The 25,501-nt window shown below is 36.6% G+C and overlaps 1 protein-coding gene across 3 annotated transcripts in view; it reads left to right on the top strand.

The window, feature by feature from the left end:
• Nucleotides 1–25,501, top strand: part of Opcml (opioid binding protein/cell adhesion molecule like) — a 1,182,194-nt gene that overhangs the window by 980,388 nt on the left and 176,305 nt on the right. The window lies entirely within an intron of this gene.

Here is a 25,501-nt window from a genome sequence, read left to right on the forward strand (position 1 = left end):
GGTAAAGTTCCCCTGCTTAAAAGTTAGGACTGAGCTAAGAATAAAGAATAACTACCCAAATAAAAGCCAGTTTGTATTAAAGAGAAGCTTGTGAAAAATTGACTTTCATATCCAATGGAGGAAAAAAAAGAAAAGACAGAAGGAAGGGGAAGGAATAAAGTAGGAAGGGAAAGAGAAAGGAAAGGGAGGACAGAAGAGAGGGAGAGAGGCAGGCAGGAAACTAGAAAATCCACACAAATATTGACTGAACTATGGGGAAAAGAATAATAAGTGACTCAAACTTCAATTTATAAAAGAGGATCAATCAGGGAGTTATTTGTATTAAATTTGGAGGCAGGCCATTCTCATTGCACTTCTCTCTATGGCCTCTCTAAGAAACAAATTATAGTGCAAATGTATTTTTTGGCACACGAAACATTATGTACCAACTTATTCTTGATTAATATTACAATGTGTTGATGAAATTTTCTAAGCACTGCTTAGAGCTAAAAGGAGAGCATTTTTTCTTAAATAAAATGTGTTGATACTTGTTTTTATGGTGACTATTAGTTGCATATTCAATTTCATGTTCAGAGAGATTGTGTGCTGGAAAATTATTTTAATAATCAGAAATACTGAGCATCAACATGTCTTCTTCGCCTCTTCTTTGAGTTTCTTCTATTTTGACAAGCTTTTTGATAGCCAATTATATTTTAGGATTAAGAGACTAAGAATAGGTAGATAGATTGATTTGTGTGTGTGTGTGTGTGTGTGTGTGTGTATGAGAGAGAGAGAGAGAGAGAGAGAGAGAGAGAGAGAGAGAGAGAGAGAGACTGGGATTGAACTGGCATTGCACATGGTAAGCCAGATTCCTACCACTGAGCCACCACTGACAGAGAATGTTTTTAAAACATTGTTTCTAACTTCAATAAACAGTCCAATAGGTGAAATAGATACACATATCAAAAATGAGAATAAATACAATAGAAAAGAGGTCGGTTCACAGTGATATGAGAATAGAAGAAAACAATACTGCAGATTCCATGTGGGCAAAAGCTAGGTTAAGAATCTCTTATACTTCTATTTCATCAAATGATAGTTTGGATCTTAAATTTTTCCCTAAGGCCCACATAGTCCCCAGGGTGGTGTGATATTTAAGAAGTGGGACCTTGGATGTGGTTCTTAGGTCATTGGGACTGTGAGGGATGAGGGATCCTCATCTCTCTCTCTCTCTCTCTCTCTCTCTCTCTCTCTCTCTCTCTCTTCCTTGTGATGTGGTGCTTCACCATCAAAGAAACAGAGCCAATCAATTATGAACTGAGACCTCCAGAATTGGGAACAAAAATAGAAATTTTCTCTTTATAATATAATTATCTCAAGTATTCTGTCACTGTGATTGAAAGTTGACTAACAAGGCTGGGGTGCTGGCTCAGTGGTAGAACGCTTGCCCAGCATGTGTGAGGCACTGGGTTTGATTCCAGCACCACATACAAATAAATGAATAAAATAAAGATCCGGGCTGGGGATGTGGCTCAAGTGGTAGCGCGCTCGCCTGGCATGCGTGCAGCCCAGGTTCGATCCTCAGCACCACATACAAACAAAGATGTGTCCGCCGAAAACTAAATAAATAAATAAATATTTAAAAAAAAATAATAAAAATAAAGATCCATCAATATCTAAAAAAAAAAATTTAAAAAAAGAAAGTTGACTAACACAAAGTTCCAATCATAGTTTCTGATACCTGGGATGTGTTTATTAATTATATGTTGAGTAAGACAGTGGATAAAGCTATGAGTGAAGTGAGAGTTGTTCGAGGAATCTTCATGGAAGATATAGCATTTGAGTTTAGTCGGGAAAGAAAAGGAGAAAGAAGTAAAATGTTAAAAAAGCAAGTAAAAATTCCAAGTAGAATTTGAGTGATTAGAAAAAGCTTAAGAATATATGGAATATATGGAATATATGGAATAAAATTACACAACATTTAAAGGAATACCTTTAATAGGGTAAAGTAACACACATATGTAAATGTTGCTTGCATATATATGTGTGTGTATATATATATATATATATATATATATATATATATATATATACATTATTCTCTTATGTTTTATCCAAATATTACATATACTATATAAGGAAATTCAAAATTTCTGGAGTCATGAAGCCATTGGTTCTGTAGGGTTAATTGTGGCCGAGCCCTGCTTCCCATCTTCTCTGCTAACAGCCCTTGCCATCTCTATTGTCGCTGTGTTCTGTGTAAATCTTATGCTTCTCAGGCTTTGCTGTTCATCATTTATTTCACTAATTTTTGTCAATACTTACCACAAAACCTTTTAGGAGCTTAAAGTACCAATTGGAATCTGATCTTTTCTCTTTACTTTTTCCCTTGGCTCTGATAAAATGTGGGGCTATTCCAAAGCTTGTTAGCAGGAAGGAATTAAGAATAAGAGGCCAGTAGGATCTTTTGAATAATCATAGGCCAGACATATGTAAGTCAACCATATGATAAAAGCCTTTAGAGATAGGTTAAATATAGTCTCTTCTCAATGCCTTTATGTTATCTTCTTTCGTTTCAGCTTTATTCAAATTTAACAATGAGAAAATGTTCCTCCATTATTTAATATCTTTGCATATGGCATGTTATGAAAAGGAACAGTAATAATAAGTTGAAATCAAGCTGTTTTAGAGCTAAAGTGTCTGGGAAAAGTTGCTAGAAGAATAGAGAGAATAACAGTATAGACTTCATAGACTAAGTAGCATGTTCTTTCTTTCTCTTTCTTTGATTTTATGTATTATCACACTCTTTGAGTAGACATGTCTGTGTTGTTCTATATTTAGCCAAAAGGATGGTGTCATGCTGTCTACACAGATCCCGTATAATAGAGAAGAGGCACAGGTAGAGTGGAGGGGGTGTGATACAGCTCCTGGAGGTTCAAGTGATTCAGGGAGGTATGCTGTAGATAGCTATGTGGGCAAAACCATCAGCCCTGCTACCTGGGAGGAAGGATTACAGCCTCCAGAATCCTCTTAAGCAATCTAGTCCATTTGCAGCACAGCTTTGTCAATGGGAAGCCAATTCCAGTGGACCCTTTTGCTATATTTTTAAACCAAAGGCCATTTTCACATCTTCTGTGAAAGACAGATATGGTGCTTAGGATTTAAGAGTAAGGGAGATAGTTTCCCCAAGACTGGAAGCTCTGTTCAGTATGGGAAATGTATCTGCTAATCACAGAAGCAAGATAGGTTCCTTCCCGCCTCCTGTACCCCAAATCATGTGTCTCTCCAGAGACCAAGCACACCTCGACTGATGGGGTGAATCCTTAGAGGTTTTCACTATGAGCCTGGAGGACTGTAGTAGCTGGTAGGTATGGAAAGCCACTCAGTGTCTTTGTCATTTTCTCTCTTCTTATGCTTTTTGCTTACTGGCCTCAACACAAAAGTTAAAAGATAATTTTCTTTCATAGAATAGCTGTCATTCAGAAACAAAGCTGTAGGGCAGAATCCAACTGGCAGTTTTGTTGAAAAAAATGAAAAAAAAGGGGGAGACACAAGAAAACAAAGATATAGACAGTGACAGACATAAATCTGCTCAAACCCATCTGGCCTTTTAGGCATTTTTGCAATTGATAATTTAGCTAGATGATATCATCATTGTCATCATCATCACTACTAAATCTTCCTGATTACATAACTCTGTAATAGGCCTTGTCACAATCATTTTCTCATTCAACATGCAAAAAGACACTCTTATAGACACAATATTATTAATTTCAGTAATACATATGTAGAAATCCATTGTTTGGGAAGTTAAATCCTTGATTATTGTCACACAGCCAACAAGTGGTTGAGTCAGGACCATATCCAATGCTAAGTAATTTGAAACTACTTCTCTTAACTTTGTTATTGTAGCATTTACTCATTGAAACTGTGGCCAACAACAATAGAGGGTAAGTAGCTGTTAGGAAAAGCAATATTTGACCTGCAGCCAAATCAAATTCAGGCACATGCTGTCCATGTGTCTTAGTGCATTTTAATGCTGCTGTAACAGACTACCACAGATTGGTTTATTTATAATGAACAGAATTTTTTTTTTTTTGACTTACTCTTCTGTAGGCTGGGAAGGCCAAGATTGCAGGGCCACATTTGAGCCTGGTTGCTGCATCATAGCGCATGGTAGAAGGCAAGATGAGCATGGGATCAAACTTGCAGCCACAAAACCTTTTAAAATAAGCATTAATCCATTCATGGGTCTGGAGCCCTGTCACACACTCTCCATTAGGGGGACTACCCATCATTGTTGCACTGAGGATCAAGTTTCCAGCATGTGATTTTTTGAGAACACATTCAAACCATAGTAGTATGGCTTATAATGGAATCATCTTTTGTCGTTCCCAAGGAGAAACAACAGAGGCACTGGTTAGGCATAGCGCAAGAGAGGAAACCAATTCAAAGTTCCTCTGGCTGCTGCCTGTGATCCATCCTATTGATGCCTGAAGCCCTAACAGCCTAAGTGCTGGTGTTAATTTCCTCCAAGACCTTTAAATGTCATAGAAGGGAATTTCTGTTTTATTATGGATGCACAGGTCCTAATTCTTTGGGGCTTGGGGAGTTCTGAGGAGTCTCTGAAATAAATGAATGCCCCATCTCCTCTAAATTCCTGAACCTTTTCAGTACTATAGTTGATTGTCTGTGGGCAGTTGCTGAAGCTGAAATAGGTTTCAGAATCTTCAGAGTTTTCATTAATGGAATTCTGCAATTCAGCAAAAGAAAAAAGAAGTAGAAGGGTTGTGGTACAGACAGGTGTTAGAGAGAACCGTCTGCTTGTTAATAACTTACCCATAGATTTTCATGCATCAGGACAGGGGAACATTTATTATGTGATGCTAGGACCATTCCATTCTACTATCAATTGTGTAGAAATATTATTACTTGCACAGTCTGCCATATTTTTTAATTTACTTTTAAAAATCTTCCTCTCCTTGGATACTTTTCTCAGTATGCTCCCCACCACCTCCTGCTCCTCTTTCCTTATGTGACTATTCTTTCTCAACCTTGCTATAAACCACAAGACTAAAATCAAAGTCATCACCAACAGGAATAGTACCCAAGTTTAGATGAAACTCAGATCATATTTACTGAAAGTGGTATTTTCCAATGCAGGTCAAAACATATTCAAACATTTTCAAGAAAATGTTTTAAATATGGATTTAATTTTATAGGATACATGCACATTTGAAAAAGAGCAAAAGAAAGCTCTGAACCAGGAGCTGGAAAACACGGGAAATAAAAAATGCCAGTTATATCTGGGTTTGCCATCAGCTAGAAGTGTCCACCCAGTGGACATGGGTTTTATCTATAAAATGAGGGCATTGTACTAGATTGATGAACAGATTTACTCATTTTTCCAAAAACATTTGTACCTATTATGGACATGGTGATAAAACTGGATATTCACCCCTAACCTACAGAATCTCTTGAGGCAAATCAGACCATCGCTTTGGAAATGTACACTATTTTTCTCTGTTCCTGGATGTGTGATATTGATTCTATAACTTATGTTCATTAAATTTCCTGAAATGAATAGAGTACTCACTATTTGACAAAGAACTTCATGAATTAGAAATTTGCAGATATGAAAATTTTTACAAAAAAATTTTATAAACTGAATGCAAATGATCATTTTAAATTACAAAAGCTTGTGTCTCATTTATTCTAAATATGCAAATATTACTACTCAATCATGTCATTATTATAGCTATTGCTGTATTCTCAATATTTTCTCCTATGCATATATTTCAAGGAGTTTAGAAATTCAACAAGCACATGAGAGCTGCAATATCCCATATCTATTCCAAGACTGGGGGTAATCACTTAAAAATATTTTTGGCAATTATATAAATGAAAACTGTTGTTATTTTAGTATCATTTAACTTTCATTTATTTAAGTATTTATGACCTTAAATGTTGTCTCTTTAATATGCCTTTTTATGTTAATGGTAAAAAATATCCTATCTCTTCTCAGATAAAATTGTACTTATTCACATAATTCTTGGTATATTCAACATTTTTGTATCTTTCCAGGAAAGTGAGACATTATAGGATTATAATAAAGAGCAGAGGTTGGGGCACCCATCCTTTCTCTTTCTCTCATTAATAGTGTGGCATTAATAATCTTTGTTAATCTCTCTAAGCTTGCAGAAGCAGAGTGTAATACAACTTTCTTCTTGATTGTTATGAGAAAATATATTTACACACTTGGCGTACTCTTTCACACTAGCAAATCCTCTTAAAATGTTATCATTATGATCATATTTTTTTCCCTTCAACCTAATGAATTTTTCTTTCCTCTTGAATTTGTTTTTCAGAGTTCTAGGACAAACATCATTAATTAACCAATTAGTTATTTTAGCCATTTCTTAATTGATTGTTTATTCAATGAGTCCTAGAAGTCATCTTTTTTCTCTTACCCAAGCCTCTAACACCACCATCTGACCTATGAATAGTCCCATTGGCTATACCTCTGAATGTTATCTGGAGTCCCACCATTTCTCTCCAGGGTCTATTAAAGCCAGTATCTCTCCCCCTGATCTCCTCAATCTTCTGCCTGGCTTCACTTTTTTTACATCTCTCCTGACAGCCCCACCACGGTCCATTCTGAATACTACAAGCAGTGCACTGGGACTGTCCCACAATACCTCTCCACGATACCCTGGTTGATATAAATATAAACCAGGCTATATTATTTTGATCATTAACTGCTATCTCATGGCATTTAGAATAAAATCTGTATTCCATGCCATGGTCTACAAGATTCTGAGTGATAAGCTTCTGCCTACCTTCTATCATTTATTTTTCTACTGAGTACTTCCAAAATTTCATCTCTCCAGCCAACTAGTATTCTAACTGGTCTTCACATTCTCCAAGCTGTTTCCTATGAGGGGCAGTGAACTTGCTTCTCATTCATCCTTTTCCCAGACTTTTCCACAGGCTGCTATTCTCCTGGACACCTATGTGCCTCCCCTGCCTAACCTTCTGACATGATGTACCCACTTCTACTTTCTTAATTGCTCCATCACTATCTAAAATTGTAGTCATTACTGTGTAGGTTTTCTTGTGCTCCTTGTCTATCACTCATTCTCTATAATTTCATGAACATGATATCTCCTGGAATTATAATAGTTGCATGAGTTGGTCATAGTGGAATTGTTGGTACAATGCTCATAAGAAAGTCAAAGTTAGGATTAAGGTTTTTAAGGTAAAACTAAATGTAAAGGTTTCAGGAAGTAGAGGAATGAAGAGTGCTCCTATAAATAAAATGTTTGTTAAAACATTTATTATAATGATATTAGTATATCATTGTGTATTGTTGTGTATTGCTAGGTTCACTGCATGTGTAACACAGTAGATAATCGACACTATTAGATCAAAAGGGCAAATAGTTTGTGGGCTTACCACATTCAAGGTACACAGAGAATTAAACATCTTCTTCTTAGGATGTTAGGACTTAACAAATTTTTGGCTTTATGATTGTGGAAAAGTGACATGCATTCAAAAGGAACCATATATCCAATTTTGAATGTTGATCTTTTCCTGAGCTACTGGTATACAATACAATCTTCTTTCAAAATACTGGTCAAAAGCAGCAAGTTATAGCTTCTAGTCAGCCATACAAACACAATGGAAAGCCACTGATATCTATATTATAGTGTTTTGCTAAACCAAGGTATTCTGTAGGTTAGGAGGATTCAATGTATTTTCAACTTTAGACATTTTCAACTTAGGAAAGGCTTATCAAGATGTACCCTCATCATCAGTTAAGGCCAAGCAGCCTATCACAAACTGGTTTTGACTGGACATCATTTGACTAAGTCCCTTGTTTCAAACCTCACATTATGAATTCTGGAAGCTGTGTAGCAGAGAAAGCTCTCTTCTGAGAATCCAGGTTGCATTCAGAAAGTCTGAGCAAAGGATATCAATGAGGCATTCTTGGTGGGTCCTTTGCTATGGGTACTGCCATTTACGCGCGAACTCAGTCTCTGCTGGAGGTAGATCTCTAGTTTATACACATAGCTAGCTTGAAGTCTGGACAAGGCCTAAGCCTAAGCAATAAAAAATATTTCAGCAGTTTGGGCCCCCAGCTTCTGTCTCACATAGTTTAGTACATTGTAATCTTATAATCTTTCCTCTTCCCCCTTGATGACAGTCAAACCCCCAGGTTGAACCTGGCCTGGGTTTTTCCCCTAAAGGTCTATGGTCTCCCCTTTCCCTTCCCTTAACTCCATGGCTTAGCAGTGCACTGGGACCTCTCCCACGATACCTCTGCATGCACGCACATATGCTGCTACACCCAAGGAAAATGCTGGGTACTAAGAGCAGCTCATGGCTCCTGCCACATTTGGAAAATATCCCTTACTTAGACAAAGCGTGGAGAGAGGCTTCTGTCTTACTTTAGCTTGATGAGTTGATATTGCTCCTTGTATAGCTTTCTATTTGGAAACAACTCTGTTTATATAACACACATTTTCTGTATTTCTACTCTCTCATTTTTTACTATTAAGGATACTTGCCTAGAAACAGAATCTGTGGTTTTTTTTCAAGTGTTCATCTCCTCTCGCAGCCTGTTCCCCACCTGAGTATATCACATTTGATTGCTATGCCGTAGAGCTGGGCACAGCCTTATTCCGCACTATATAGTATCAATCTGTTTGCCCATCAATCTTTCTTCCTCTCTTTATATACACACAGACACATAAATGTCTCTAGTGAAATGTATAGGTGCTAACATTTCTTTGAAATGCAGGAACAATGTTTCCTTTTATTTATCTGTTAAAACACAGAATAATACAAAGCAGTTACATAGCATCTTAATAATTAAATTAATTAGTCCCCATCATTGCACAAAGAGACATGATCCTTATAGTCCACATTTTAATGATAAGGAGACTGAGACCAAAAGAGATGAATTGACTTCTTCAATGTGGTACAGAAGGAGATTCCTCACCACTGTGGGGGATTAAAATTCACAGTGACAAACTCACTAATCCTATGATTAGATCTTCAGAACATGTCATGCATCAAACCTCTTAGAACTTGGAGAATCAGGTGCTTAATATTGCCAAAAGAAATTGATAGAAAGGTCAGACATAAAAGGTACAAAGTGCAGTTCTCTTGTACTCTACACGTAATGAGGCAGATTTTTCAGTGTTTAATTTAAGAACCACTGAGTATATGAAATACATTTCTGAAGAGAGAGAAAGAGAGAAAATGGTTTCGTGTCTGAACTCAAATTCTTTGGGATTAAGAGCACCTGCCTGATTTGAGGATCTACATTTCTCAAAGCATCTCTCCTCCTGCTGCTTCCTCATGACTTCTCAAATCCACCCATTTGAGTTGCTGTGGAAATGATTACAGCACCATAGATAGGAGATTATATAACATCAGATCAGTGATAACAAGCAGAAGGAGATAGATTCCTACTGAACAACAATCTTGCTTTGTGTAACTCTGAAAAGAAGAGCAGAGGGAAGTGAGGAGAAATACAGGCAATCTATGATCTGAGAGGAAATTGGTTTTAAATAAGTTGTTTTTCAGAGGTTTCTGGGAGATATTGGTTCTTCCATAGAATTATGGAAAGCACCAATATAATTACCTTAGCCTTAAAAACTTAAAAAAATATATTTTTATAAAATGTGTGTTTAGTGTTCAGCAAGCTGTCAGATAAATTGCCAAGGAAACAGTCTCCAGGAGGCCCCAGAGCACAGGGCACCAGTAAACAGAGAACAACCAGAAGTGGGGGTGTCTTTGACAACAGCCCACACCACAACCCCATCCTTCACTCTGTTGTTTATTCTGCAGTTGTACAATGTGATACAGCTGCCACTTGTTTAATTCATTTGAGTCATGGCTAAGAGCAAGGGCTTTGGAGTCAGTGGACCATCTGTATCCTAAACATAGTCTTACCTGATCCCCACATGATGTAGCAGCCCTACCACTTCCTGTTGATTAGAATTGATTATCAATATCAATATGATCACTTTTTTGTTGTTGTTTGCTGATCTCTTAGCATGAGAAGCTACATGTAACCTGGTAGGCTGCCTGGCAGCCTGCATGGCTTAAAGCATGGTGGGACTCATTCTGTATTGCCACGTGGAAGCGCTACACCTCTAGGAGTCAGACCATCTACACCAACTACCTGAAGTTGCATGAACTGAAAGAGAGATTACTCAAGTGAATTGCTATTAGTGATGAGAATCAAAGTTACTTTTACTTATGTCATGTGATTCTGTATCCAGGTATTCCAGCTCCTGAAAAATCTGCCCCATACATTAGAGTTCTTACAGAGTATTGCTACCAGGTTGACACCTTGACTGAAGTTATAAGAGGCCATTCACAATTCCATTCGATGGGAGGCTTCAGGGAAATGCAGAATGTGATAGAATCATAAGATTCCCATGGCCCTGTCTCCATCGCAGAACCCTCTTTGTTTTGAAGTGACTACTTTAATTCAAGGAATTGTTCAAGATTTCTTGCCTGTGGAGCAAATACCTGGACTTATTGAGGAATAGAGCAAGTCATTTGTCCCCCTCCAATAGCTGGTCAAATCTTCAGTATTGCTAGTGAGATGAGAGAGGAGCACACTGTAACTGTGATGGAAATCTGGTAACAGCCACTAATTGTGTGGCTCTCTCATTTCCTGTGATCATGCTTGTGTGTGATCTTATGATTGACTGCCCTTAGGATACTCAGTGTTACAACTTGATATGCCTGAAAAACCAAGATCATGATGTTCAGTTTTGAACACATGGTCATTTGATGTCCCATAGGCGGATTATTCATCTCTTCCCAGACCAAATAGCGTTCTTGAAGCTATTTGGGGAATGATTGTCATATTGTAAAATAAGTGTTTAGTCTTAGTCCTATATCCTGGTGAATAACTACTAAATTTCTTGGAATCTACAAAGAGATGTGTCTTTCATATGCTAATGCAATGACTGATAAATGGTAGCTTCCAGGTTACTTCAAGATGGGGACTGATCACCAGAAAGATCAAGCCCCCCCCCCCCAATCTCCAGACAGGTCAGTGAGGCTGAAGGTTAAGTTGATCATTGATAGACAAAATGTTAATCAATCCTGCCAATGTAATAAAGTCTCCAAAAAATCTCAAAAGACAGGCTTTGGGGAACTTCTGTGTAACTAGATGAACGTGTGGAGATGCGGGAGGGATGACACATCCTAAGAGGTCACGGACATTCTGGACTCCATTCCATAAGCCTTACTCTCTTCATTTGTACCCTTTGTACCATTCTTTGTAATAAACTGATAAATACAAGTACGTTCCCTGAGTTCTGTGAGTTGCTTTAGGAAATTGAATAAATCTGAGGAGGGGTTTAGGGGAACCCTGACTTATAGCAGGCCACTTAGAAGTACAAGTTAAACAACCTGGGGCTTGCGATTGGCATTCAAAGATAATGGCACAGGATTCATGGAGACTGAATCACAAACTATGGCATCTGACCCTATCTCCAGGTGGCTTGTATCAGGATTTGATTAAATCAGGGGACACTCAACTGGAGTCTACTGCAGAATTGCATGCTTACTGATAGGGAGAAACCCAGTACCTTTTGAGGGTCACAGAAGTCTTTGGTCCTGATGGTTATGGTGTGAGAGCAGAGGAAAACCAGTTTGTGTTTCCTACTTAGTGGTGTGTAGTTCTTTATTGGAGAAGGCATGCCTAATCCAAAACCCTAAATTTCCTTATGGTGCTTCAATTAGGGTTTGTTATAAACCCCACCCAGTATGTTTCTCCACAGTAGCTAGATTTAATACCATACCATCTCTTGGTCTTATAGCTTATGCATAAGGTATACTTGCACCTTAACCTGAACTTGGTGCTAAGCACCTTCTTGTTCTGGGCTTTGGTCAAAGAAGGCTGCCACCTTCTTTTTTTCCCAGTAGATGAATCAGATCGGTATGCCCAAATGCAGAAAGTACAGCTTCCAGAAACTGCAGATGGCTCCAAAGCCTTGTTTGTGCTTCTTTATTGGTGGTAGGAAGTGTGAAATGCAGTAATTCATCTCTTACTTTAGAGAGGCTGCCTCAGCATGTCTCAGACTACCAAATATCTAAAAGTTTCACTAATGAATGTTGTAGACTTCTGACTCTTTCCAGGGTTTATTACTTCTCTATGGAGTAAGTACTTTCAGCCAGAACCTCCAATATGCTTGCCACCCCTTGCTTGACTGTTTTACTGAGCACAATGTCACTGATATAGTGGATGACTGTGATATTCCACAGACTGTCCAGACATTCTATGGCTCTTCAGACTATGTCAGAGGATTGAAGAATTATCATAGTTCCTGGGAACACTACAAATGTACACTATTGTTCACTCCCTGAGAATACAAAATGCTTCTGATTCTTCTTTCTCATAGGAAAGAAAAAGAATTCATTCCCTAGATCACTGGTCACAAACCAAGCCCCCCAGACTGTTTTAATCTGCTCTTACAAAGATACCACATCTGGTATAGCATCTGGAATAAGAGTTAAGTTCATAGAAGTTCAGTGTAATCAGTCATGACCCATCTGGTTATTGTAGGGAAAAGAATTCTGAAGTAAGTGGGGATATGCCAGGGAAAACTTATATATTTTTTAGGTTCTCTGAAATTGAGGATCTCAGAGATAAATTTGATTTTCCCTTGTTATTTTAAATGGTGGGGTGCAGAGCAGGTACGAAGATATTTACTTGATCTTTTCTAGTATGGTAGCTGTTGAAAGGCAAAGAAACCATGTGATTGTTCTACCAGGTAACAGTTGTCCATCCTATGGCACATTTGGGAACTGGTAAACAACCATCATGTAGGTTTGCAGACTCAGGGCACCCATTCTGCACTGGGTATTTTAGAGGAAGCTATTTTAATCCCTATGATTCCATTCTAGAAGGCAGTCATGTATCCTGATTGTCAATGTCAATTCAGACTCAACATTCAGTGATTTACCTTTCTTTAAATATGTGGATGTTTGAGTCTTGAGCCCTCTAAGGGCAGAAGGAATAACTATTAAATGCATTTGCCAGCGTTTTGTATGGTTCTAGCTTACTTAAATCCTTTAAAGGATTGTGGGTCTTAAATTATTTTAATATTTAAGAAAATGGTGAGAGGTAATAACTTATGGTAACTGTCCTTAGACTCCTGGTAACTCTACTACTAGCCTTACCTGGTCATATACTTACTTTCTTTGAAATGTACAAATTAAGGAAAACTTGTCTCTCTTGCCTCTAAGATCATATATCAATTCAAATCTCCAATTTTGAAAATTTGAATCCTGATTTAGTACCATTTAAATCTTGTTGCTCATTTTGACAATTGTCCCCATTTTACTTATGATGATTTTTAATTGTTACCTGGCTTCTATTATTTGAAGTTCTATTATCTATCAGTTATTATTTGTCTTCACTGAGAGAACAGTTCTGTAAGAACATTTTACATAGACCTCCCTGGTACACAGAGACCAGCACCATGCACCCAAACAGATCCAGTGAACTAGTTAGCTGTATAAATGGATGTATTATTCTAATCTATAGAATTGAAATTGTATTTTATTTTAAATAAAAATATTAACACACTTAAAATGTCCCTTACCTCTGAAGAAGGAAAGATTATAAAAATCATTAAGATGCTAGTTTCCCTGTATCTAGGTTTCCTTTTTAAAAACAAATGTGTTTTAAATTTAAACACTATCAAACAATTCTCTCCAATAAAGATGAGGACATGATTTTGTAAAAAGCCTTACTGAGGTATACTTGATATATAATAAATTGGTATTTACAGCATATACTTTGATAGGTTTTGAAATCTATCTGCACCTATAAAATCAACACCAGAATTAAGATAATAAGCATATTATTTAGTCCACATTTTATCCCATCTTCCCTCTTTTCATCACTTGGTATCTGTTGATTGCATTTGTTTATATATTCAAATATATAAATATTTATTTTGTTCTGTAGATGCAATTTCTCAAAGTTGTTTAAATGACTCTACCCTTGTATTTCTTGTCATGTCTTCTTCATTATTCAAGTCACTTATTTTGAGTTATGAATTAATTTACTGAATTCTGTTATCATGTAGGATTCTATTCATAGATGTTGTATTCTCTTGGTTCACTCCTATTTGAAAAATGTTTGTATGACCTTTTATTGGAGAACCACAAAAACCAGGCTGAGTACAATAATGTTAGATCAAGCAGACTTATTTTGGGATAGAACTTTAAAGATATTTTCCCACTGACTTGGCAGTGACTGTTACTATGGAAAAAGCTTGAGATCACTCTGATTATTTCCTTCTTGTAGGTTATTCGTTTTGTTGTCTACATGGCTGAACAATTACTATTTTTTAAATCTTTAAAATCCATTACTTAAATGAAAAGCATATCTCAGTATTGACTACTATCCATAAAAACTTCCTGGATCTCAATGTGTCTTCCAGTTTTCAAATTAGTTCTGCCTTCATTTTGGTGACATTTTCTCACATTTTATCTTTGAAAATATTTCTCTATTTCATTCATTTAATTGAATATTACAGGAACCCTACTAGCCTTACCATAGATGATCCTCGCCTGCCTTCTACATGTTAGCAGCTTTCTACCATTGGTTCTGCCATTGTTGCTGTTGGTTGAATGAAAGGTATCACTTCAACCTTCCTACTTCGTTAGTATTTTCATTTCTATTTCTTGATATTACTTAGATATTTTCTACATGTGCACTGCTTGCCCTTCTGCTTGCTTACTTGTCTGTGATCTACTTTTTTAATGTCATTGTGTTGGTATAAATTTCTGTTTTATTAAATGAACTTTCTTTTTTAAAAATATCTTTATTTTACATTTATGGTGCTGAGACTTGAACCCAGTGCCTCACATATGCTAGATGAGCGTGCTACCACTTGAGCCACATCCCCAGCCCAAAACATTCTTTTTTAGTTTGTTCTATCGTTAAAAATGTGGGAAATGATTCTCACCCTTAGTTCTAGAAGAATCTTGTATATATTTCTGTACAATCTCTTCCTCCCCCCACCCAACATACACATATACACACGTTTACATAGTTGCCACATCATTTCTTCTCATTTTGCTTATGCTTAGATAGCTCTGTATAGACACTGAGAAGTGAAATGATTTGTTTCTGCTAAATCTAAGACCATTGGTTTCACTCAAAGCTGTAGCTTGAGGGTTTATTGTTTACTGCTCTACACACATTTCTGGGGTTGGGGTGAGCAGTCTTTATTATTGACAGGTGACTGTCTTCATAAGAATACCTAGAGTGCCTGGGAATTCCTTTCTCAGGAGATAATGCCCTAGGGCTTTATTTATTTATTTATTTATTTATTTTTTTGTGCATAGCAACTTTATTTGGAAACTACCCAGATATCCTTCAATGAGAGAATGCTTAAAGAAACTATTTCACATCCATACAAGGAACACTAGTTAACAATAAAAGAAGGAACTATTGATATACAAATAATTTGGACAAAACAAACAATGATGGATGCAAAAAGTTAATTTCAAAAGGATAGATATTGCATCATTTCATTTATGTAACATTTGTGAAATATAATAACAATTTAATTAGAAATTGATTAGTGCTTTTTAGGAGAGAAAGGGAGGGTAGTAGTTGTGTGGGTATAAATTGGTAACTTGAAGGAATATTGTGGCAATGGTACAACTAAAAGAACTGATATTCATGGTGGCTATACAAGGCCAAAAGTGTGATACAAATGCATAGACTCATGTACACAACCTCACAAATGAGTCCATGTATAACCGTTAAAACAGTAAACTTTATAAAATGCGCCAATGCCAACTTCTTGGTTTTGCTTTTGTATTATGAATGTGTATTATGTTAATGCTGGGAGAGATTTGGGGAAGGGCATATGGGACTTCTTTATATCTATCTATATATATATATTGCAACATCCTGTGAATCTGTAATTATATAAAAAACAAAATGTTTACAAAAAACTCACTTGAGGTAAAATTATTTTGACAGGCAAAACCTTCAGAGAAAATGTGATGTCACACAAGTTTACATGGTGGAGTGCTAGCACATTTTTTGGACACTGATGCTCACTTCTGATTACCTCTGTTGGGTGTCCTGCAAAACCTGCTGTGGACATATACAGGAGTGCTTCATTTATTTATTTATTTATTTTTTCCTTTTTTTTTTTTATTTTTTTTTTATTGGTTGTTCAAAACATTATAAAGCTCTTGACATATCATATTTCATACATTAGATTCAAGTTGGTTATGAACTCCCAACTTTACCCCAAATACAGATTGCAGAATCACATCGGTTACACATCCACATTTTTACATAATGCCCTATTAGTAACTGTTGTATTCTGCTACCTTTCCTATCCTCTACCATCCCCCCTCCCTCCCCTCCCATCTTCTCTCTCTACCCCATCCACTGTAATTCATATCTCTCCTTGTTTATTTTCCCATTCCCCTCACAACCTCTTATATGTAATTTTGTATAACAATGAGGGTATCCTTCCATTACCATGCAATTTCCCTTTTCTCTCCCTTTCCATCCCACCTCATGTATCTGTTTAATGTTAATCTTTTCTTCCTGCTCTTCCTCCCTGCTCTGTTCTTAGTTGCTCTCATTATATCAAAGAAGACATTTGGTAGAGCAGATTATGCTTAGTGAAGCTAGCCAATCCCTAAAAAACAAATACCAAATGCCCTAGGGCTTTACAGTGCTCCCCAACAACCCTGAGCCTCAAACTCAAGCAGAGGAAGCCCCATTTTTCAGTTTCTCCCCATAGATATTACCTCTATTCTTTAGTAAAAAGGAAAAGATTCTCTCTAAATAAAAATGTGTCTCTACCGTTACGATTGTTCACAAGAAACCTGTGGAATCTGTCAAGTCCACATTCAGGTTTAACAGCTGGGGATATAGGAACAAGATAAGGAGCCGAGATTTCTTTTCTGCTTCACATCCTACTCTACCCTCATTGCTTAGCCATCAGAGGCCAGCAGAACAGTTCACTTTTCGAAACAATTTCCATATAAGAACAGAGCAGGTGAGACGCAGTTCCTCTTTCTCTGGAAGACTGCATGCCATCCAGTAACTGCATGCACAATCACAAATAAATTAAAGCATAGGAGAGAGATTGGCTTGAAGTCTTTATGATCTGACTAGCTCCTTTGCAGTATGGATTAAACACATACTTAGACAACGGAGATATAATATGATGAGCTCAGTTCAATTGCTCACTTATACTAAAGCCTGACTATGCTTGATATTAAAATATTGATGGGCATCCACATAAATAATAATATTATCCCACAGCCATGTAAATGAGAGACAGTTGGTTAGTCTTTGTAATGATTAGAGGCATTATACAATTCTTGGTATAAGGAATGACATTTTCCTTAATTGGGGCAAGTCACACTTAGTTGTTTCTCTCTATTTTAATCCTAGCACATTAAAGATCATTTTCTTTTAAGACTCAAGATGCTTTCACCCCAGATATGTGTCATTCAGACTGTCTTCCAAAATGCATAAAACAGCCTGTACTGGTCTCAAAACCCCTAGAACCCAAGCTGATAATATCATTCAATCAACCTTACCATAGTGATAAGCATCTTTTAGAGCATTTTTGGAAACAAAAACACAACAGAATAAAACAGAATGATGGAAAGCTCCCCTAAGTAGCTCACTCTTCTGCCATACTAATGCACATTGATTTGGTTAAATTAACTTTATGTTACACAGGACCAGGTTTATTTTTTAAAGCCATTGAGAAGTAAGTAAGGCAAAGTAAGAAGGGATTGAATTATAGACATAAGAAAGTACTTTTCCACTCCAGTTATATTTTAGCTACAGGTATGAGATAAAATTAAGTTTGTTTCCTAAATATATTAGAATTAGATAATGACTAAGCAAGAAAGGCAAAAGGTGTTAATAAATTAAGTTAACTCCTATTTCTGATAGTTCATTAAAAATATATGACTAAGAATATAATGTTACAACACTGTTAAATGAATTTGCAAAATGATAAAAAATACCCTACATAATCTCTTTTTTCCAATATAACTAGTTCCCTCCTCACATATTACTGTCCAATCCTCTAACTGCCATGAATCCATGGTTTTACATTTACTCTGGTAGTGTTGTAGTTTGCATTTTCATTGAACATTAAATCATACATATTTCCCATTTTTCCTATTTAATCTCTATAATGATAATTTAAACAGATTCATCACATTTAATCCTGTGGATATTCTGCAATTTGCCAAAATACCTCCTTATTATTGGGTAATTAAGTTTTTCTTCCCCTGCGGTATGGTACCAGAATAGATCCAAGCACTACCGTGGAACAAAAGTATGAGGAAAAACATAATTTATAAAGAGCCTATATTGTCCATGAGACTGCTGGTTCTCCTTCTCCCTGGCACAGAGATGGCAAGATTCCCAACAGCCCAGACAGGAGAGGTAGATGTCGTGGGATGCCTTGTCTCCAGGAGGGGCTGGAGCCTGACCTTGATGAGAACTCCAACCAGGAAAGGCTTTGAGCTCTGCACTTCTGCTCTCAGTGTTAACTACATTTTTCACAAGTCACCAGTGCCCACTTTTCATTTTTGGATTGCTGGTTTCTCCTTAAGGACTAAGACAATCTCCCTTTGATATAACAGACTGTACTTCTATATTAATGTGTCAAGTTGCTGTGAAATTTACTGCCTCACTGGGCCCATTAGACTGCTGAGATTCAACTCTGTCTTCAGTGTGTCTCAGTCTATCAGAGCTTGATCGTCTTTCTTAGAACAACTCGTCCCCATGTGCCACTGTACTGAGCAACAGCTCTTAATGGAGTGAGTGCAAATGGATTCTTCAGGCTCTGCAAACCTTGGAGCGGGAGGATTCTCTGCCTCTGAAACTGGGCAGGAAGGCCTCTGGCCTCCAGTGGGTATTCCGTCAAAGGCATCACTGGGTGTGTCTACATTTTTTAGTTACATTTCAATTACACATGAACCATGTATCACCACCATGCTTGAGAATCAAACCTGAATTGCATATGCTTGTACCCTCAGTTTTCTGGACTTCCCTCATCACACATTTGTATAAAATGTAACCTCTCTCCTTTATTTAAGCTATGTCCCTGATAATGTCACTCAAGTCAAAAATGTGAATTTGTAATTAGTGGTGGTGGATAAAATACTCGACTAGGAGAAACCACTGTCCTTTTCACCTAGAAGAAAAATGCACAGCAGCTATTGTCTGGAAGAGGTCACATGCAGATGGACAACTGGACAATTTGCTGGCATCCTTAATTCTGTGATTCACACTCAGATTTATTTGATTCATATAAGGACCCCACTCAATTATTACTGTCTGCCCTAGAAAAATAACAGATAAAGTCAGAGTACATTTTAAGTTTATTACTATTCTTTTACAAATAAGTAGTAAATTTTGGTACTCAAAATTTTTGCTTTTTTATTTTTTTCCTTTCAATGCAGTGAGGTAGGGACTGGAGCTTGTTGATTCAGGGAAGTACAAATTAAGCCTGCAGAGTAATCTCCACAGGGTAAAACCCAAGTGTGACTTCAATATCTTGTTTTTTTCCCAGCCATGCATCAATTGTTGTCAGTTCTTGAATATGTAATATTGCATATGATAATGCTCCCTAATGGGTGTTTGAGATAGAGTCAGAGTATTGTACAGCAGCATGTGTCATTGGGTGTTGTTAGCAAGCTCAGATGAATACCGTTGTTTTCCTTATTCAAAAATCATCTCTACTGCTTTGGCACAAAGACCGGCAGAGTTACTGGTACAATTTTATTTTTGACATTCTGAACCATTGTAAGCCTAGCGAACTGTTTAATATGTTACATTCAAAAAGGACGGCTTGTACATTACCAAGGCTTTGGAGCTGTTGTACCTTAAAATGAATACAAGTTGTGGACAAAGGTTTTTTGTAGAAAATCTCCACAAATGCAGAACAGATACCATTAGGACTTAAGAATGAATCAGGAGTTATTTTTACTTTTTAAAATATATATTTTTCAATTTTTTGCTTAGTGATGGATACAAAGCCTTCTATTCTGCCTCTGGTAGAATTTAGTGCTGTTGTTTTCCTTCAGGCTTCTGCTGCAATGAGGGTTTCTTTTCTCTTCCTTTGGAATATGATTTGTAATCTCAAAGCATTGGTTGAAGACTACTTTCAACTCAGCAAACTCAATTTGGAAAACAAGATTCTCTAATTGCACTGTAAACAAACAGAAGAGACATCACTGTAAAAGCTAAGTGGGCTGGGCATCTCTATGTGGAAGCCAGAGTAATTAATTCATTGTTGAAAGCCCAGAGATGCAAACTCGAGAGACATTCTTATGTGCATAAGACTTAGACATTAGATAAAGTCCACTTTCACAGGCAAGTAAAAACATCAATATTAAGTTACAGATTTATTTTTCAATGTCTCTTTTACCTGTGCTTCTATATATAGAGTAATCTATTAAGCTGTCATGGGACATTACCTGTTTCATCACCTGTTATGTAGTGGTATCAGTTTGACCTCAAGTATAGCTAATTCACTGAAGGATGCCCCTTCCTAAGCATTTAGACTGGGGTCTGTCAACTCCTAAAACTTAAAAAAAAAAGCATTAATGAGAACAAGTTTATAGCATGGGTTGATTGTAGACAGGTTACTGAGTAATAATATGGCCACTTATGTAACTAATTAATTGTAGTCTAAAGATTGTAGTTTTAGATGGTAAGTACCATCTAAGATCTCATCAAAGAAACAGCTTGGTCACCCAACTAAGGAAATTGTCTCATTTCTGGTCCTTCTCTTGAGATCATCACACAACTTACAAAAGTACTAAAATAATTCATAATTTACCATTTTCTTCACAGGATAGTCATTGCTATGGCTGTGTTTCACATGGTAGATCTGTAGAAGAATTGCTGTTAAAAGTTTGATGTGAATGCATCCCATGTGCTATTTGTATGTTTATGAATATATGAGCCTATAGATAGGGTTAAATTTCAATCACACTACTAATCAATCTTTTATAAAGTCTTATTTCAGAAAATTAAAAATTGTAGAATATTAAAGATGACATTTTATAAAACCTTTAATCCTCATATCCAGAAATTGACAATGGTTGACATTTTGTTTAGTTTCTTCCTAATATAAGGAACAAAGGAGTGAAGTAAACAAGATGGCAGAGTAGGCAGCCCTGGACCATCTTTCACCAACTCAGTGACAATTCATAAACAAATTACCTTTTTTTTTAAGCGATCCAGAAACTAAGTGAAAAGCTCCTGCAAACCAGACCCACTAAAGCTGTAGGGAGATTCAGGGAGTTCTTGCGTCTGGCACAGAACCCATTGGCCTCTGGCTTTTTTCAGGGGAGAAGAATGGTTGGTAAATATGCCTGGAACCCCAACATTCCTGAGAGGGCTCCCCCAGAAGACTGACCTCTGCTTCCCAGTCCTGGAACTTGAGTTTGCTCACTACCACTCAGAAGCCTGGGGGGGAATGGAGGTGGCAACTTGAGCTAGTAAACACATAAGCTCCTCCTCCTGGATCACAGTATACCAAGCTGACCAAAATCACAGTTGCCTGCTTCTCCCTGAGTCAGGAAAGATTTGGTAAAGGCCTGCATGGTCTCTGGCTGGACAGATTGAGGGTTGGGGGTGTAATTTCCTATATATGTTTGTCACTGAAGGCTCTAGGGGATACACCCACCCTAATGTGCAGGAACCAACGCAAAGATTGAAAGAAAATGAGGAGTAAGAAAACATATCCCAAATAAAGGAACAAAATAAATCTTCAGAAACTGACCCAAGGAAACAGAATTATATAATTTAACTGACAGAATTAAAAATAACAGTCATAAAGATGCAGGCCAAGGTCAATAGAACACTAGATGAACAAAGTGAGGATTTCAACAAAGAAATATAAAATATTTTTATAATGTCAGCAGAAATTAAAAAGCTGAAGAACATAATATTTGAACTGAAAAAAATCCACTCACAGAATTCAACAGCAGAGAGCAGAAGGGAGGAGCAGCAAACTCAGATAAGTCATTGGAAATAAGTCAATCAGAGGAAGCAAAATTTAATTAGAAAAGGGGAAAAAGCTTAAGAAACTTATAGAATTCCACCATATGGACTGATTTGTGCATTATAGGAGTTTGAGAAGGGGAAGAAAAAGAAAAAGGACCGTTCCTCAAGGAAATTATGACTGTAAAATCCCAACTCTGTAGAAGGAAAGGGGCATCTAAATCCAAGAAGCCCAGAGTTAAACAACTATAATTAACCCTCAAATATCCCCATCAAGACACACTGTGGTCATACTGTCAAAACCAAAGACCAAGATATAATTTTGAAATCAGAAAGAGAAAAGCACTTGGTCGCTTACAAGGGAACCTCCATATAACCATGAAGGGATTTTTATCAGAACCTTTATAGGCCATAGGGTATAGACAGAAGGAGAAAACCCTGTCAATTGAAATTAGTATACTCTACAAAATTTTCTTTCCAAAAAGAGAGAAAAAGAGTTTCTGGCAAAAACAACAACAACAAAAGTTGAGGAGGTCATCATCCCTAGACCTGTCTTGTAACAAAGTCTACAGGGAGTTCTTCAAGTTGAAATGAAAGTAACATGGTACATCAGAAAATAGGAAACTCATTGATAAACAAATATAGAATACTGCATTACTGTAATGGAGGTGGGTAAATCACTTAAATTCTAGTGTAAAAGTCCAAAACTACTAAAATACTACAATTAACTATGTGTTTGAAGATGCATAATATTAGCATATGTAAATTATGAGAACAATAACATAAAGAGGATAGGAGTTAAGGTGCAAAGTTTTTGCATGTGATTGAACAAAAATTGTTAATAATATAAAGGAGGCTATTGTCTCTAGAAGATACTTATGTGACCCCCAAAGGAAACACAGGTAAAAATCTATGGAATTTACAGAAAAGCTAAAAAGGAATCAGATCATATAGATATCAGAGAAAAATTAGCAAAAGACAAAACAGCAAGAGAGGAAAATACAAGAGAACTACAAGACTAAGAAAGCAACTAACATGATGGCAATAGTAGAACTTCATTAGAAATAATTATTTTAAATCTAAATATATGGAATTCAACAATTAAAGCACATTTCTTTGCCTAGTGGATTAAAAAAAATACAGCTTACATATATTCTGCCTACAAGAAACTCACTTCAGATTCTTAAAGTATAGATCAAAAGTGAATAGATGGAAAAAGTCCATGCAAATAGTTACTAAAGGTAATAAAATCACTAAATGCAAAATGGACTGTAAATTGGAAAAAAAGGACATTAAATAAAGATAAGAAGGACATTATATCGGGAAAATACAATAATTGTAAATATATAGGTGAACAGTATCAGGCCCTTAAATATACAAAACAGATTGACAAACTGAGGGGGAAGTGGACAGCAAGACATTACCAATGATATATTTCAGTACTCCACTTTTAACGCTGGATATATTTTCTAGGCAGATTAACAAGGAAACAGAGGACTTTTCCAATACCACAGACCAAATAAAGCTAGCAGAAATTAAAGAATTTTCTAACAATGATAACATTCACATTATCTTTGAGTGCACATAGATCTTTTTTCCAGAATTGACCAGGTTAGCTTAAAAAAAATCAACAAAGTGTAAAAAATAAGTTGACATTGTCATGTATATTTTCTGACCACACTGGAATAAAATTAGAAGCCAAAGAAGAAGGAAAACTGAAAATTTCCAAAACAGTGTAAATTAAACATACTTTTAAACAAAAATTAATCAAAGAAAAATCTGAAGATTTATTAATACCTTAAGGGATGCAGGAAAAACAACACAAAGAGGGAAGATCATAGTAATAAACGCATGCATTATTTTTTAAAAGAGAGAGAGAGATTTTAAATGAACAACCTAATTGTGTACTTCTAGGAGTAAGAAAAGAACAAATCAAGCCCAAGTTTAATTATACAAAAAAAATAATGAAATAACAAATTAAAACAAAAATAAATTAAATAGAAAAATAAAAAGGGTTATTTAGCTCACAATTTGAAGCCTGAAAGTCCATAAGGATACCCATTTATTCAGCCTCTGGTGAGAAACTAATGTTGGATGGGATCTGGCAGAATGCTCAAAAAAGGAGGAGACCATGTAGAAGCCAGACAGTGATCTGGGGTCAGGCTCATTCTTACAACTGCTTGCTTTCATGAGAACTGACTCAGCATTCCAGGAGAACCAGCCTGAAACCTCATTTGTCCATTGACCTCCTGCTAGGCTCTGTCTCTTAAAGGTCTCACCAATACACTGAGGATCCTTGATCTATTTTATTTTCCCCCAAGGTACTGGAGATTTTAACCCAGGGACTCCACCACTTTGCTACACCCTCTGCCATTTTTTTTTTACATTTCTTATGTCCTTTATTTCTTTTTTATTATTTTTAAAATAAATGACAGCAGAATGCATTATAATTCTTATTACATGTATAGCACAATATTTCATATCTCTGATTGTATATAAAGTATGTTGACACCAATTCATGTCTTCATACACGTACTTTGGAAAATGATGTCTATCACATTCCACCATCCTTGCTAATCCTCTGCACCCTCCCTTTCCCTCCCACCCTTCTGCCCTAATCTAGAATTCATCTATTTCTCCCATGCTCCACCTCCCTACCCCACTATGAGTCAACCTCCTTATTTCAGAGAAAACATTCACCATTTGTTTTTTTGGGGGGGATTGGTTAACTTCACTTAACATTATCTTCTCCAACACCATCCATTTACCTGCAAATGCCATGATTTTATTCTCTTTTATTGCTGAGTAAAATTCCATTGTGTATATATGCCACATTTTTTAAATCCATTTATTCACTGAAGGTCATCTAGGTTGGCTCCGCAGTTTAGCTATTGTGAATTGCTGCTGTAAACATTGATGTGGCTATATCCCTGTAGTATGCTGTTTTTAAGTCTTTTGGGTGTAGACAGAGGAGAGGGATAGCTGGGTCAAATGATGGTTCCATTCTCAGATTTCCAAGGAATCTCCATACTGCTTTCCATATTGGCTGCACCAATTTGCAGTCCCACCAGCAATATATGAGTGTACCTTTTTCCCCACATCCTCACCAACATTTATTGTTTTTTGTCTTCATAATAGCTGCCATTCCTTCAAGAGACTCATCTGATAGGAAACAACATACACAGACTGAAGGTGAAAGGCGGGGAAAAATCATGCCACTCACATGGACTGCGGAAGCAAGCAGGGGTTTCCATCCTTGTATCAAATAAAGTAGAGTTCTAGCCAAAGTTTATCAAAAAGTATAAAGATGGACATTACATACTTCTCAAAGGAACCATACAACAACAAGACATAAAAATCATAAGTATATATGCCCCAAATAATAGTGCAGCTATGTTCATCAAACAAATTCTTCTCAAGTTCAAGAGCCAAATTGACCACAACACAATAATC

This window comes from Marmota monax, unplaced genomic scaffold, assembly GCF_021218885.2.
Source record: "Marmota monax isolate L192 unplaced genomic scaffold, Marmota_monax_Labrador192_F-V1.1 WCK01_AAM20220418_F8-fsc00062, whole genome shotgun sequence".
NCBI classification, from domain to species: Eukaryota; Metazoa; Chordata; class Mammalia; order Rodentia; family Sciuridae; genus Marmota; species Marmota monax.